This window comes from Doryrhamphus excisus, chromosome 3, assembly GCF_030265055.1.
Source record: "Doryrhamphus excisus isolate RoL2022-K1 chromosome 3, RoL_Dexc_1.0, whole genome shotgun sequence".
Lineage (NCBI taxonomy): Eukaryota > Metazoa > Chordata > Actinopteri > Syngnathiformes > Syngnathidae > Doryrhamphus > Doryrhamphus excisus.
In genome coordinates this window covers 20,724,667-20,740,384 of record NC_080468.1, presented here as the reverse complement: position 1 = coordinate 20,740,384, position 15,718 = coordinate 20,724,667, and the positions used below count along the sequence as shown (strand labels likewise).

General features: G+C 44.2%; 1 protein-coding gene across 3 annotated transcripts in view; it reads left to right on the top strand.

Moving 5' to 3' along the window:
- Positions 1-15,718, top strand: part of nlgn2a (neuroligin 2a) — a 114,027-nt gene that overhangs the window by 4,365 nt on the left and 93,944 nt on the right. The window contains exon 1 of one of the 3 annotated variants that reach the window (XM_058069096.1): positions 6,665-7,419. The exons of 1 other annotated variant lie outside the window; for it this stretch is intronic. The gene's annotated coding sequence lies outside the window, so the exon portion shown is untranslated. Of the gene's footprint in view, positions 1-6,664; positions 7,420-15,718 lie in introns of those variants that run through there. One more of the 3 variants, XM_058069099.1, reaches the window with a different exon arrangement.

Sequence of the window (15,718 nt, the reverse complement as noted above, 5' to 3'; positions counted from 1 at the left end):
TCAAGCATAACAATGGCTATGTGAACTAAAATACAAACACAAAGCATGAAAAAGACATGTAGTATTCCACACAGGTCACTAGGTGTCAGTAATGTTACTTTAAGGTTCAGTGCAACTTGTTCGCGTTTTATTGTAGGCTTGAATTATTTCATAACAGGCACAATGATAACCGTAACGTAATAATTGTAATAATTAGGGGCGCTCCGATCCATCGGTCACCGATCAATATCGTAAGCATCCCCCGCCTACTTCCCTTGAGGCGTCTCAAAGCCAAAACAAACATGTCTGCTGTTTGTGAGTGTGACATAAAAGTGTGACATAAAATGAAAAATGCCCTGAATAATATCTTGTGGGGGTAGCAGATTCAAAAAGCTTTAATTTAATGCGACATTTGACAAACAAACATTTTGATGGAGTACGGTGACTTCTGGAGGTTCGCTGTGTGATCAGTCAGTCAGTCAGGCCATCAGTCATACGGCAGCTTATGCAGCCAAAATGGACAACACTCGTCTGTGTGTGTGCGTGACAGTCTCAGCAAATAACCTGAAAAATAATTGAATTAATAGGACTAGATGGCTCGTGTTTCTCAGCGCTGGATGGGTTCACATCAATTTCTGGTACAATAGTTCCATTTATCCCTTGTCTTCTTTTTGCCTGAACCAACCAAAACCTGAGGTAGAACCCCTGCTTTGTTTGAAGGTTTTTGTCCTGTGTAAATGACAAGAATACCTGCAGTGCTCCGGCACATTCTCTGGCTTTTTCAGTTTCTCTATCTGAGTCCAGCAAGTGGCTGGATTTGACGACTCCGGTGACAATTAAACCTAACACCGACAGGTAAAAACAACTTTGGTCTTGTCGAAAGAGCCATCTGCCAGGGCTAAACTTACCATTCAAAATACAATTTTCTTTGCCCATTTCTGGTCAGTTAACTGCAGTTAACTTTTGTCAAACTACAGTGCGGGCTGAGGGTCAGCGCAGGGACACGTTGAAGGTCAATTTGTATTAGTTGTGTTGCTGTAGCAGTCGTCACATTCGCTTTCACGCAAACCACACAAGTTTAAGAAGTTAGCAAAAACTGAACTTTCACTGAAAGCCTGTTTATTTTCCACAGGTTCCCTGCATGCATCCATAAGCCTCCTTATCACATGTGGGTGTATTTATTAACTTAAATATCTTTAGAATTTCAAGTACCAGTTTGACTCCTGCACGCTACATGCGGCCATGAGAGCTGTTGTATAACACCAATAAAGCGTCAATGGAAGTGTAGATTTGTGCTTATCATTTATTAGTCATATGCTTTTTAACTTAGCAATGGAAAAGTAAATATTTATTAAAGACAGATCAATCGTTGCCATGCTGTAATGAGCCCCCTTAGTGTGTTTTGTGCACAGATCTAAGTAAATACAGTAGATTTATGGAGGGAATAATAGATATTATTAGTCCTCCCATACCTGGAGACAAGCCTCTTAGATGGAGCTAAATATAGGACATTTGATAATTCATAATTTCACAAATGAGACCAGATATTTATGAGGCATGTCTTCACACATCAGTCTTCAGCGCAAATGAATGGCAGCTCCCTCATTTCACGGAGCCCGGCTCTGTCGGTGTAATGGAGGCGAAAATGAGTTGACGTTCTTACATTTTTAGCCCCAAGCCCAATAAATGCACACATCCATACGCCTTGTGCAGTTAAAGCCTTTCACTGTGTGCCATGCTCACGCGGAATATTTGTGTTCCTCTCTTCATATTTCCTTGTGGAATTGAGTGCATGTGCAGATCTGACTCTAATTATGGCAGCCTTAAAAACAAAGAAATGAGAGCATCCGCCAAATTAAATGCATTAGAAGTTTCTAAGATGGCCTACTAAAGTGTGAAATTGCCGTTACTCGCCACGGCATTAGGCACACCTACTGATCTTATTAGACTCTGTTTCTTTGCTGCAGTGTCAAAGTACTACAGAAAGTACTATAAACTAGAATTCACAGAACAGTGTTGTTTACCACCTTTTTTTTTTGCTCATTGGATTAAGCCAGGGTCCTGTTGCTGAGTCACATATGACTCTCTTTCCTTCTGTTTCTCACCACTCTAATCATTCTATTAGGCGCCTGAAGAACTGTGCATGAATGATGACCTAATTAACTCTCTTGACTAAATACAAGAAGGATGAGATCAAATGTGAACTATTCAAGGGGAATTTTTTATGTTTAAATTTCGGTGCTGTTATTTTAGCTTTATAAGTCAAATCAATTTTTACACATAATGCTTTCGACCAGGTGTGTGCAATACGTCAATCGCGAGCTACAGATTGACCACAAAGGTAATATGGGTTGATACCAATAGCTATAAGTTATCCGTTCATTTGTTATACATACATGTTGCATCCACGTTCATACATTCATTTTCTATAGCTTATTTTCACGAGTATCGTGGGCGTGCTGGAGCCTATCCCAGCTGGAGCCAGAAGCAGGGTACACACCTGACTGGTCGCCAGCCAATCACAGGGCACATATAGACAAACAACCATTCACACTCATGAATGAACCCACGCATGCACATGTAAACTCCACACAGAGATGGCCGAGGGTGGAATCGAACTCCTAGCTGTACAGCCGTTGCATACACGTATTATGTGTAATTTATCTTAGCTGCCGTGTTTAATTGAATTGTTGAATGATATCCCCGACTTTTATGACATGTGAACTTTGAAACCTGTAAACTTATATTTTGACGTGCAACTTGCATGCAAAACGTGTGTACACCCCCGATACACACATACATTGTACATAAATACTTATACATATTTATAAATCTCAGGAATATATTACACATTTATATGTTTATAGTACAATGTAGCTCACAGGCTGAAAAGTGGAAGCACCCTTGCTTTAGCCTACGTATATTACACTAGTGGACAGTCGTTAATGTCCGCCCCTAAATCAGACTGCAGGCAGGTTAATCGAATGCCAGGTTTTTCTTTCTATGGGTATTTAACACTGTTTACCATTGTTGTTGTAGCTTGACCTGCACTGTTGTGGTCATCTTAGGTTGTACACATTTCACCAGATAATAAGCACATTATGCTGATATGGGTGCCTTTGCATAGCCCATTGCTAGTGAAAGAACTTTCCTTTCATGCTTATATCAAACAAGCCCATTTTCCCTTTATGTGAGTTTACTCTCTCCTCGACATGAATAATACATCAGGCCTGAGCGCCTCTCTCAACAGGCTTCCACACACACACACATTCAGTACACACACCATATGACCAACAATGCACATAAGCCATAGAAGCTTCAGGTATAGGGAGGTGTAGTAAGACATCAGTGGGGCCCTTCATTAGCAGTGGACAAGCCAGTGAGGAGTGTGGAGGGCTCAGATGGGTACAATTAAAGGCAGACACTCCAGTTAGCTGTGTGCATGAGAGAGGAGCTCATCTGCAGCTCGAGGTGGGTGTGTCGAACCTGTGGGGGGCTGCTGAGGAGGAGATATCTAGCCTCTGGTTATCGTATTCGACTGTAAGAGAGTGGCACAGCATTACAAATAGCCCAAAGGATGCACTGAAAAGCACAATTCAGTAATAAACATTTTTGCTATAGTAATCATCATTTTTGATGCTGAAGTAGCCTAGTATAATATTTGGGGTCACACCCAGGCTCTGGCACACATGCAGGATTCTGTTCAGAGTAAAATCATGTTAATATGCTAAAAACTATCAGGTCCATTTATAAATAATAGCCTAGTATTGTGTGTCTATTTATTTCCTGTATCCTCTAAATCAGGGGTCTCAAACTCGCCAAATGTGGCCCGCAGGACACTAGTTTGAGGCCCCCGCCTTGATATGAAAGTTTAATGTTAGTGCGACCCGTGCAAGTTTGATATGGATGCTGTACCCAGAAAAAAACCAGAAAAAATTATTACGTTTGATTAATGTTCATGTTAAAGGTTAAAAAACTGTTAATAGTTATCCTCCCTATCCGTGTGGAAGTGGTAAGTTTTTGGCTTTTTAAGTTTAAAGGAAATAACTTGGAGGCTACTGTTTAGGTCGCTAGCTCTCTAGTTTGCGAGTTAGCATGTGTCTCAAGACCCTGCAGTTGCGCAATATGTTGTAAATAAAAAGAGCATAAATGTGACTATAGTCGTGTTTTGTCATGTCTACAGGGCTCTAATAATGCTTTGTTCATTTTAATCTGAAAAAAATAATGTCTACCCACCAACTATATGTGGTTTCTTAAGTTTTTATTATTTGCCGTTTTATTATTATTATTATAGTTATTTATTTATTACTGATTGATTGATTTTCTTTATTCTTGATTTGTTTATTTATTTTTCATCTTATTTTGTGTAGAAAAATAAAAAGTAAGATATTTGAGAACAGTGGAATGTTTTATCAGAGCTTTTATTGTAGAAAATCGGAACCAAAGCAAAGTTTCTTCATTTTTCTGTTTTAAAAAATGTGTTTTTTTTTGTTTTTTTTAAACCTGATGCGGCCCAGACCCTAGCTCCAGTGGCCCCCAGGTAAATTGAGTTTGACACCCCTGCTCTAAATCTTCTATTTTGTTGTTTTGCCCTGAATTGCAGTTTTCTGTTCTTTTTTTCCGAATTTTTTCATTGCTTTATTAATCCAACAAGAAAGAACCATCTCCCAGTATGATGTAGTGCACTTCTACAATCACATGAAAAACACTGTAATTTATGACAAATGAATATATAATCAATTTGTATGGATTATATGACAGTGAATGCACACGGCTCAGCAGTGGCTGAGACTTGGCCGTGGTGAACGGACGGACCTCTCACATCCCACCCGGGAGCGCTGGGAGATAAGAGAGTGTGTTGAACTGCGCCAAAGGGAACGTGTGGTGGGTGTACGGCTTGTCTGGAGCTTGTCATGTCGCACATGTTTGCCACAGAGTATTGATGCACTCCATCAACAAACGGCGCAGTACAAGGAGCTGTCGTGGCGCATGTGTGTGTGTCTGGTTGCTGGGCGGGAGGATGGAATGGGCTCAGCTGTCAAGTCTCCCAGGCGGCCCATTACCTGTGATGGCTCGGCCCGGTTCTATCAAGTGGAGGACATCAACCACAGCCCTGCTCGCTTTCTCCGATGGGATCTCAGTCTGGAATGGAGGAGGGAACATTGACTGCATGGGAGACAATTTGTCTCAATGGCGCAGGTTCCCTCAGGTAGATGGAGTGCAGGTGCAAATCAGGACAGATGAATGATTGACGCCATGTTGGATCTCTGCAGAAGCCGCCTTTTTCAGTCTGTACTTTTAAAATGGTGTGTTTGGGTGTAATCACACAAGGCAAATTCCAATGTGTTCAGGCCACTTTTCTACATTTGGCCAGTATTAGCACTCTGGTCTTGCACTTACTATCCTCTGACATGATTGAAAAAGGTCGGCTAGGGCACGGCTTCTTGCACGCAACTGCACGTGTGCAGTCCTCAGCGCACAGGGTAAATAACATTTACATTTTGCATTGCAACTCTTGTGATTGACAGTAAGACATAACACAGTAAAACACAATGATATGGTCCTGTTTACACGTATTTACCTACGCAGCCAGTCAATGTGATACCACAGGTCCAATGCTCAGGTATAAACACAGTTCATAAAAGCCACATGATGCATATTGTCAGTAGATGTGGAAGATCTGGGTTTGAATCTCCATTTGGACATTTCTGTGTGTGGAGTTGCATTTTCTCCCACTGTGTGCGTGTTTTTTTTTTCTCCCTGTACTCCCACATTATGCATGTTAGGTCTAACTTGTCCATGGGTATGAATGATTGTGTGTCTGTATGTGCCCAGCCCCGCCTCTTGCATAGCCAGCATACTTCATACTATTCATACCAGCATACAGCATACTATTGCATTCCAGCATACTCCAGTCACCCTAATCAAGACAAGAGGCATAGAAAGTGACTTAATGAGTTCATCATAGAAAATGAATACGAAGACTCAAAATAATCCAAATATTTCAATTTTTGAAGGTGCCAATATTGACAGTGTAGTGCTGGCCCAAATCTGCTACTGTTGTTGCACACTGACCATTTATCCGTTTCCTCCTCTTTTCCCCTTTTCAATTCTGGATTGCTACCAAGTTAGTTTCACCCTTTTCACTAAGTCGCCAAATATGATGATTGATGATGGTTAGTCTCCATCGCTACACACTCGCCATTCGGGGCGTTTTGAATGCGTAAGTGTACGTGTGGAAGTGCGCCAATTGAAACACTGCCCCAGTGTGGGAGTGTGACCTTAGATGTAAAATTAGCAAGTAACTTGATTATAGTCCAGTCACATTGCTCCCCACAGCCACGAGGGGGCACACTTGCATGGAATATGGGGATTGTTATGATATGCTGTGATGCTATGGTCACTGTTATAGCTTTCAATGCAGTTGGGTATACTTTTGGATCTGAATCGGTCGGACGTCTAGGGCATCTAAGGGCATCTATTTACTGGAGTGGTGGATGAAAAAAAATGGGCGTGTGTGTGCCTTTAACGTCCTCTGACGTCACACTGATGCAGCAAGAAGAGGGATGCCATAAAAAAAAAAGGAACGTAAAAAAATGATGCCCCCCCCCTTCCATGAAGATGAAGGCTATACGCGTTCCCGCCAGCGAGGATGCTGAGGCTGAATCAGGCTCCTCGTATTGAGGTCAGAGGCAAGCGTTGCCATGGCGACCGGCTCGAGAGGAGGACACTGCGGCGCGTGCACCACACGACGGCGGGGGCGTGCCGGCGAGTACGAGCACACGTGGGCGCGCACCGAGGCGGTCACCGCATCCACAGCAGCCGCATCAGCAGACACCACACTCCGAACAAAAAACAGCACCGTGGGACCGCATCGGGCACCGTGCATCTTTTTTTTCGGAGCATTCCGACGCCCCCATTGGAGGGTTGACTTTGTAGGTCTATCGACGACGTTTCGTGAGGGAAAAAACGCTGAGCTGTGTGATCACAGGTGACTTCTCCGCCTATGTCATTTCCGCGTTCACGCTGGTCGAAGGTTCTGCCGTGGCTCAACCTGGCCTCTGATTGCGCCCGAAGCGAAGCCGCCAGTGAGACGATGAATGAATGAATGAATGCTCGAATGTGCTGCCGTCCTCCCGGGGATGACGGAGGCTCAGCGCGCACGGATGTGCTAGAACATCCTCATTATTAGCATCTTTGTATTATTTTGTATTATTTCTTGTCATTGTCATGAAGTCCCAACTGCTGGCCTGCTGCTCGACTGAAAGAAGGAAGGACTACTTTGACTGTCAAAGGCTTTTATTTATCTTTTATATATTTTTGTAGTCAGCAGCTGCTTGAATTGGCTTTTTTTGGGGGGAGGGCAGAGGACACAGTCAGAGGAGACAACACAAATAACGGCTGACTTTCTACCATCACCTGGGCACCTCACATTAACAGGTAGGTTGATCCCAGCTATACTATGTTTTGGAACCATTTGGTACTGTTTATGCACCATACATGTGTGCAGTAGTTGCCCACCCATACTGATGTTTGACAACCATTCTTTATATAAAAAGTGTGTTTTGCTTAAAAAAAAAAACAATAATGAACCGTCTAATATTTACGCTTGTATGTGTATTAGCACTAATGAACACCCCAGCTACTCATTTGTTGTGTTACATGTACCGTTTTGTTCACCAGCGTACACGTTGCATTGTCGTGCGCGATGTGATGTCTTTGTGTGTGTATGAATGGAAAGGTTCTGATCCAGCTGTTGCAAATGTAAGCCTCCATTCTGTCTATGGTGAGGATGGGGGGGAAACAGGAAACACCATAGCCATGAGAGCATGTAACCCCCCCCACCACCACACACACACACACACACACACACAAATAGATGCTTCAAAGAATGAGCCACATTGATATGCCATGCAGGCTGCTGTCGTGGCCCCGCTGGGATCAACAGTGCCTGCTAGATGACAGGATTCAGCACGGACAAGAAGACCTCTGTTCTTATCTGCAGCCTGGCTCGGCCCTCTTCTTTTATTTAAATGCAGCTTGCCTATTAGCTTTTTTTTTTTTTTTTTTTACTGGTGAAGAGCTTTAGAGATAATAGAAGTTGCATACATGGCTTTAAATGTTTAATACCGAGAGCTCCAGTGAGGATTAGCGCAAACCGTTGCTCGGTTGTGTGACGTAGGCGTCACGCCAACAGACAGGTGCAACCTCTGGATGCTGGTGGAATGGCAATGTTTGTTTTTGCAACGTTGTGATGCATTAGAAAACTCCAGGCTGTTGTTGTTTAGCATCTGTGTAGTTCTTATGGTCCTGACCTCTTCCATTTGTCTTCTCGGACTCGGTCATTTGTTCTCAATTGCTATTAGGTACGGCAAGTGTGTATTGTTTCTCCTGCATGCACCCAGCCAATATGAGATTCTCTTATTTCTCTGCAAACAGTACTGTCATGTTAATACCCCACAGGCAGCCCACCACCTTCGCTCTTAAATTAAATCGACTAGCTTCCTCGCCTGTCAAGACAATATGGATTTGTAAGACTAAAGTGCCATTCTCTTTATTGCCTGTATTCCTTGTTTCTCTATGCCTTGCTTGGCTCTCTATCCATTTATGGGCCGTCTCTTTCATTTGATTCTAGAGAGCACCTTGGTGCGCTCGGGTGGGCCTTGTTGCACTGCAGCATCTTTGTGTGCATCCCAAGGTAGAGCCTGGTGGAGATAGGTGCTTTGAGTTGTTTATTTTTTTTCACTAACATGTACATGCTGCATCAGTCTTAAGGGCAATATGGGACAATATGGATCTTTTTGCTTTGGCTGTGGTCTTTTTAAACACACTCAAGTGTTGCTTCCCACTCCACAGTCAATCCATTGTGGCCCAGCTTGCCACCTTATGGCCACTGGAGTGAGATCTTTCCCCTTAGCTACTTAGCTGAGACAAGAGAGGTCAGGTCCCTCAAGTTGTTCTCTTTGTCTTTATGCTATGTTATGTCTTTGTCCTAAGTGGCGGGCTGGTTAAGAAGGTGATAGCAAGGTTGAAGACCCCCCCCCCCCCCCACCCCACTCGCCTCTGTTCACTTCCAGAGCGTGCGGCAAACCCCCACCATCCACCTCCTCGCACCGAGCGAGTCGACCGCCAGCCGAGATCAATGAGCATTTACTCCTCTTCTCTTCTCAGAGATAAAAGCTGAAGGAAGACACACACGATCGGAACCACCCAGAATGCCCGTCGGCCTCCTCGTTCCACCTCAGACGGCCCCGCAAAGATTAAAAGAAGCCTGCGTGTTTTCCAGCAAGTAATTTGATTAATAATAGAGACGCAAGGCAATGGTGGGATTTCATGCGTCTTGAATAGAAAGCATGATACAGATTTAATGGAATTCGCAGCTGGGATTAAATACGTCCTGAGTGCCGGCCAGTCACATTGAGTGACAGTTGGAATCTGTGTCGCTCTGAGCAGCACACCGGGACACTTCCCGCTCTGTTTCTCTGGCACATTCAGCAGAAGTGGGCCTGTGAGCTTAAATTGTGCTGTGATTTTTTTTTTTTTAGGGGGGGTGATTTTGTGCAGAAAACATTGAAATCCTTCACTTTATGTTTGTGAGCATGAGATGGCCGTATTACATGCCTCCACTGGTGTGTATCTTGGAAGAATTCTGTGACAGCATCTCAAGTAAAATATCACATAAATATAAATAACACCAGAAAGCGTCTGCATGGCGGAAGAGTGGTTTGCATGCAGGCCTCACAGCTAGGAGACTGGAGTTCAATTCCACCCTCGGCCATCTCTGTGTGGAGTTTGCATGTTCTCCCCGTGCATGCGTGGGTTTTCTCCGGGTACTCCGGTTTCCTCCCACATTCCAAAAACATGCTAGGTTAATTGATGACTCCAAATTGTCCATAGGTATGAATGTGTTCTCGCCTGAAAACAGCTGGGATAGGCTCCAGCACCCCCTCCATCCTCAGAATAAGCCGTAGAAAATGCGGTAGCGGTAAAAAACGGTAGAAAAAAGCGATAGAAAATGAATGCCGCTATCGCTTTTTCCTCACGAGGGTCGCGGGGGATGCTGGAGCCTACCCCAGCTGTCTTTGGGCGAGAGGCAGAGTACACCCTGGACTGGTCGCCAGCCAATCACAGGGCACATATAGACAAACAACCACTCACACTCACATTCATACCTATGGACAATTTGGAGTCGCTAATTAACCTAGCATGTTTTTGGAATGTGGGAGGAAACCGGAGTACCCGGAGAAAACCCACACATGCAAACTCCACACATAGATGGCCGAGGGTGGAATTGAACCCTAGTCTCCAAGCTGTGAGGTCTGCTCGGTAACCACTCGCCCGCCGTGTAGTGTGGAACCATTCTTAACTAAATCCTATGGCTCTCAATGGTAAAAAATGAATGAGTAAGGTTCCCCAGGCGGTCAAAGTTAGCCTCCTCCATGTGAGCTTGATCTGTTTTCTAAAGCTTGAGTTACTTCATTGTGTCTTGTGCATTTGAATGTGAAGATTTAGCTCAGAGCTTCTGGCTGTCTTTTGCCTCATTTTGCACACCTAACATCTGCCGTGTGCTCCCCGCTGGGCCGCACGTGTTCTCACCGGCCTATGCGCCGCACATGCATATTAGTGCGAGCTGTCAGCCGGAGCTTAAAGCACCGGCAACAGGAAACGCAGCCGCGTTGGTGAGGAAGAGGCGGGTAACGGCACGAGGCTTTGTTGGCCCACATGCTGAAGTGTTATTACTGTGGCTGCACTGCATAATGATGAGGGCTGTTATAAAATGCACACACGCTCACATAAATGCAGTACTGGTCTTCGTCAGTCAACCATAATGAGGCATAGTATTAAGACCATGTGATGGACGTGATATCTCTCTGCTATGCTCCCTGGATCAGTGTGTGTGATAACAGTGCTCTTTAAAAGTAATCCAGGATGCAGCAGAACTATATAGTATGAATTTGTTTGTTTTGGAATATTTGAGTTACATCATGTAATTATGCCACAAAAGCTGCCCAATCAAGTCTTTACTTTATGCATATGTTCTTTACTGCACAGCTTTTGCTCTCTTGATAAAAATACCAGTGTAAATGCTGTAAATTCTTTTATTAGTGTTTAGTGGAACCTTGGTTAGTGTAGGCCTATTTTTCAGTTTACACCGAAAATGTACGCAATAATTTTGGCTCAGTTTTGTGTGAAATATGGCACTCATCCAGCTATGTTCTTAGGCTGTTTTGTGATAAAAATACATTGTTATCATTGGCATTTAAACCAAAACCAGAGGTCACTGTCCCCCCAGCTCTGACATCCATCATTTGTTGGCGTACGTTTCAGTTTGAGTCCCACTTCTGGAATAAACCAAACCACGCCTATGAACGCAGATTGAATAAGTAGCTCCTTTATATGAATTTGCCATCTTTCCAAGACATGTTAGACTGTTGTATGCTTCCAACTTGAGTATCCCTATACCAGGGGTCTCAAACACGCTTTGGCCCGCAGGACACTAGTTTGAGGCCCCCGCTTTGATATGAAAGTTTAATGTTAGTGCGGCCCGCGCAAGTTTGATATGGATGCTGTATGGTATCATGTACCCAGAAAAAATTATTACGTTTGATTAATGTTCATGTTAAAGGTTAAATAACTGTTAATAGTTATCCTCCCTATTCGTGTGGAAGTGGTAAGTTTTTGGCTATTTAAGTTTAAAGGAAATTACTTGAAGGCTACCGTTTAGGTCGCTAGCTCTCTCGTTTGCGAGTTAGCATGTGTCTCAAGACCCTGCATGTTGTAAATAAAAAAAGTATAAATGTGACTATAGTCGTGTTTTGTCATGTCTAGAGGGCTCTAATAATGCTTTGTTCATTTGAATCTGAAAAAAATAATTTGTCTCATTTTTTTCATTTTTCTGTTTTTAATAAATGCGTTTTTATTTTTATTTTTGGAAAACCTGATGCGGCCCAGTCTCGCCCAGACCATAACTTCAGTGGCCCCCAAGTAAATTGAGTTTGAGACCCCTGCCCTATACCGTTATCACACCTACAGTATATTGGTCTATTCACAACGACTATAGGGATGTGTCACTTCCTAAATGAAGTCTCAAGATGCATTAAGACTTTCCCTTGAACAATTAGAGCATTTGAAGCTCAGGTTGATGCATTGTTAGTCCGCCGGGCTTTCATTGTCACAATGTCAGACGTTAATGATAACATGACTCCCATTCTCACATGGACAATTAGCCGGTCTCCACTCAGGCAGGCAATTTGCGTGCGCTCAAACATCGACACTTTTGGGAGGCGAGTCAACAGTGTGACTGACAGTGACGAATTAGCTTTGCGACGTCAGCGTTGGACTTTCACGCCATTCAGCCATTGCCAAGCGAGACCATGACGGTTGATGTCACTGTCGCATTTGGCGAAAAGGACGCTGAACATGATGATGAAGAGCGACACGCATATGTGACACACACACACACAGAAGCTGATGCCTCAGAACGTTTGGCGTGCCTTTCTCTTTGGAAGTGCTCTAAAAGCACCTTTTGAGTTTTGTTGTGTGTCCTCCATCCCTCAGAGAAAACGGTGCGTGTTGTTTGAACCATTAATCTGTGGCTCTTCAAGGCTGAAGCATGTCCTTTGGTGACAAATGGAATCCAATGCAAGGCCCCTTCCGGCCTGAATCTGTTTTGCACACGACACAGGTAGCAGTCGGCACGTAAATGTCAGCGGCTCGCGCTGAACTTTACTGCATGCACCTATCTACTTGGCCTGCAGCTTTAGCATCCCTCTGCAAAAAAAAAAATCAAAAAAACAGTCACCATCCTTGTGTGCAGTGCCCTTCATGAGTCATCTTGAAATTACCTGAGGTGGAAGAAAGAAAATGAAGTGTGCTAAAAAGATGCATACACTTACTGTATAGACACACATTGCAGCGTTAGACGAAGAAAGATGTGGTGGTGTTGTCAGCCTAATTAGCTCAGCTACGGGAGTGTAACCTTGATCACACGCTAGTGGCAAACGAGATTGCCATGCTGGGATATCTGTTAGTGCGTAACACTTTTAAACAGCGGGAGGGATTGGGTGCGGATTGGAGGGGGGGGGGGGCGGTTGGTTGGTTGTTGTTGAGGGGTGCCACTGGGAGACATGGGAAGAAAGCAAAGCAGAGCTCCCTTGGAGCCCACATAAAACGTTTGGGCTTAAACTCCAGGGACTTGGAAGTAAGAAGTGGGGAAGAAGAAGAAGGGTAGGCTGCAAGTCAGCAGGATTTGCGGAATAAATGCTATCTCCAACCAAAGCATGAGTTAACGCATGGATTACTGAGATCCAACCAAAGGATCTCCAACAAAAAGATGGACAACCAATGGAAGCAAAGCTGTGTTTATGTGCCGCTTCCTCTTCCTATGAAGCATTTTGTTGATGAGTAAATATCAAAATAAATTTTTTTCTAAAGGTCTCTCCAAGACCGCCCCTTGTATTGCATCCTTGACATGTTATTTTTTACGAAGCTTATCCAAAGGAGGTGGAGCTGTATTGATCTCACAGTGAAAATCATCACTAACATGAATGGGAGAATGACTGGGTGGAGATGGTCCATGTTCCCCCACATCTAAACTAGTCACGCCAGCTATCCTCCATCCATCCGTCCCCCTTCCTCTCATTGCCACTGGCCTTTTCTCCCCTCTCCACTTAATTAACCCATTGATCAGGACGCACATAAATTAGTCTTCCAGCGGGGCCCTTAAAGGAGACTCTCCCGTCTCTTCACGCCTCTCACTCAGAGCAATTTGTGGCCCTCTTGCCAACAAGGTCTCGCCGCTGAGCTCGGCCTCAGTTGTCTGGTGATTTGCAGCGGAATATATTTTACTCTTGTCTGTCAGTCCCCCCCACCCCTCCCCCTCGGAAAAAAAAAAAACGAGCTGGTGAGCAGCAAGGAAGTTGGGTGGAGGTCAATGCTGCTCTTGCACAACCCCCTCAATTCATTAGACTCACATAGCGCAACCTTTTCATGGCGCCTCCTCTTGTGGCTCCAAACCCCCCTCCTCCCCTTCCTCTTCCTTTCTTTTGGCCAATGCCTGACCTGAGTGGGACGCCGGGTCCCTGCTCAGAGATTTGCCCAATTAGGAGGATCTCAGAGGTCATTGTTGCCAAGGCCCTCTGCAACACCCTCTCTCTCCTCCGCATCCTCCTGCCTCTCTGTTGCAGCTCCACAACGCCTCTTTGCTGTTTGTGTAAAAATCCCAAAGAGAGGAATTGGATTTTTACTTAGCCCGCGGCTATGTACTGTACTGTATGCACCTGTGGAATATGTGGACGCATGGATAACTGTAGAATGCTTATGGAGGTCACGTACAGTGGGTTAAGGGAATTTACTTTACCACATAAACTGATTAGAAAATTATATTTCCTTGGTTCTCTTTAAAAATGTATTTAGTTCTGTGTATTCCATTGATAGTTTCAGGTGTGAGTGTTGTTGAGGCAACATCACTTCCTCTTTCCTCTCCAGTCTACGATAGAAGTGACAGAAAGTGTAAAAAACATCCTAACTGAGGACACATGTCTTTCAGTAGTATTTTACACAGCAATAATAACAAGATTAACATGCGTTTTGTTGACATGAGCACTTTTAACACCTTACCGCTAAAGTACAGTACACCTGCCCAATGAGTCACTGCACATTGCTGTGAATTGATGCTATTTTTCAATGCATCTGATATCCTCCACAGCTTAGCAGTATTCTTCCTGATGGAATAAAAACACACTCACAGCTACATGCAACCCCTGTGGCCTTAAATATAAAAGAGAGTGAAGATTGAAAGAATGCCTGCAGGCTGAAGGAGAGCGTAGCATGCCCAGGAGGCGCTAAATGGCTTCAAGTTGAGCATCCTTGTTGCTGAGGCTCGAGGGGATCTGCATCCGTCTTATATTTGTGCGCTCAGTGCCGTAAAAATGTAACAATATGTATGTTTACTTTTTCCCCCGAGCATGTTGTATCACCTGCTGCTAGCGTGTGGAGGAGAGTGTAAGTCTTTTGGTGGGGGGGTTGCGGAGTTGTCCTCTTTGTCGTCTGAGCACATTAAGTTGTCTAAGTGACTCTTCTCGCCACTTGTCCTGTCACGCATATGCAGGTTTACTAGCCTGGGGAGCATTCCAATGTTGCTGTCACTGCGGCATGAGGGTAAATACGTTTTGGGGAATAATCGGATCTGCCAAGTGCCCCCCCCCCCCCCCGTTTCCCGTTTCCCGTTACCCCGGGTGTCTTCCCACTCCACGACAGTTTCGATGCTGTTACGTTTAGTCTTGTCAAAGCTTTAATTCAAGGTCAGTCACGACAGGAGAGGCTTTGCAGGCGGAGCTTTGGAGAACAGTTCAAACATGACGCTTCTTGGCGTGAGAGGAGCCAAATGCTTCCCGAGGGTTCCACGAGGCGAGGTGAGTGATAAGACTATCAAACAGACAGTGCTGTTTTTATGTTGCCGTGGAACACAACTTTTTTGGTAGCAGAATACCTACATTACTTGCTTTAACTCTCTTTGCCTTATTACAATTCAGATGTGTTTCCCCCAAAGGACTCAAATAATACTCCAATATCTTGAATTCATTTTTCTGGACATGCATCGTATCACAGTTCCTGCCTACTTTTTTGAAAAGCAGAATTCTCAGTTGCGTAACCAATAATTTAAAAGAAACAAAATAAGGTATTTGTGGTGGCAAGTATAACGAGATAGACTCCCAGGTGGGCGTAAAGTACCTCCAAT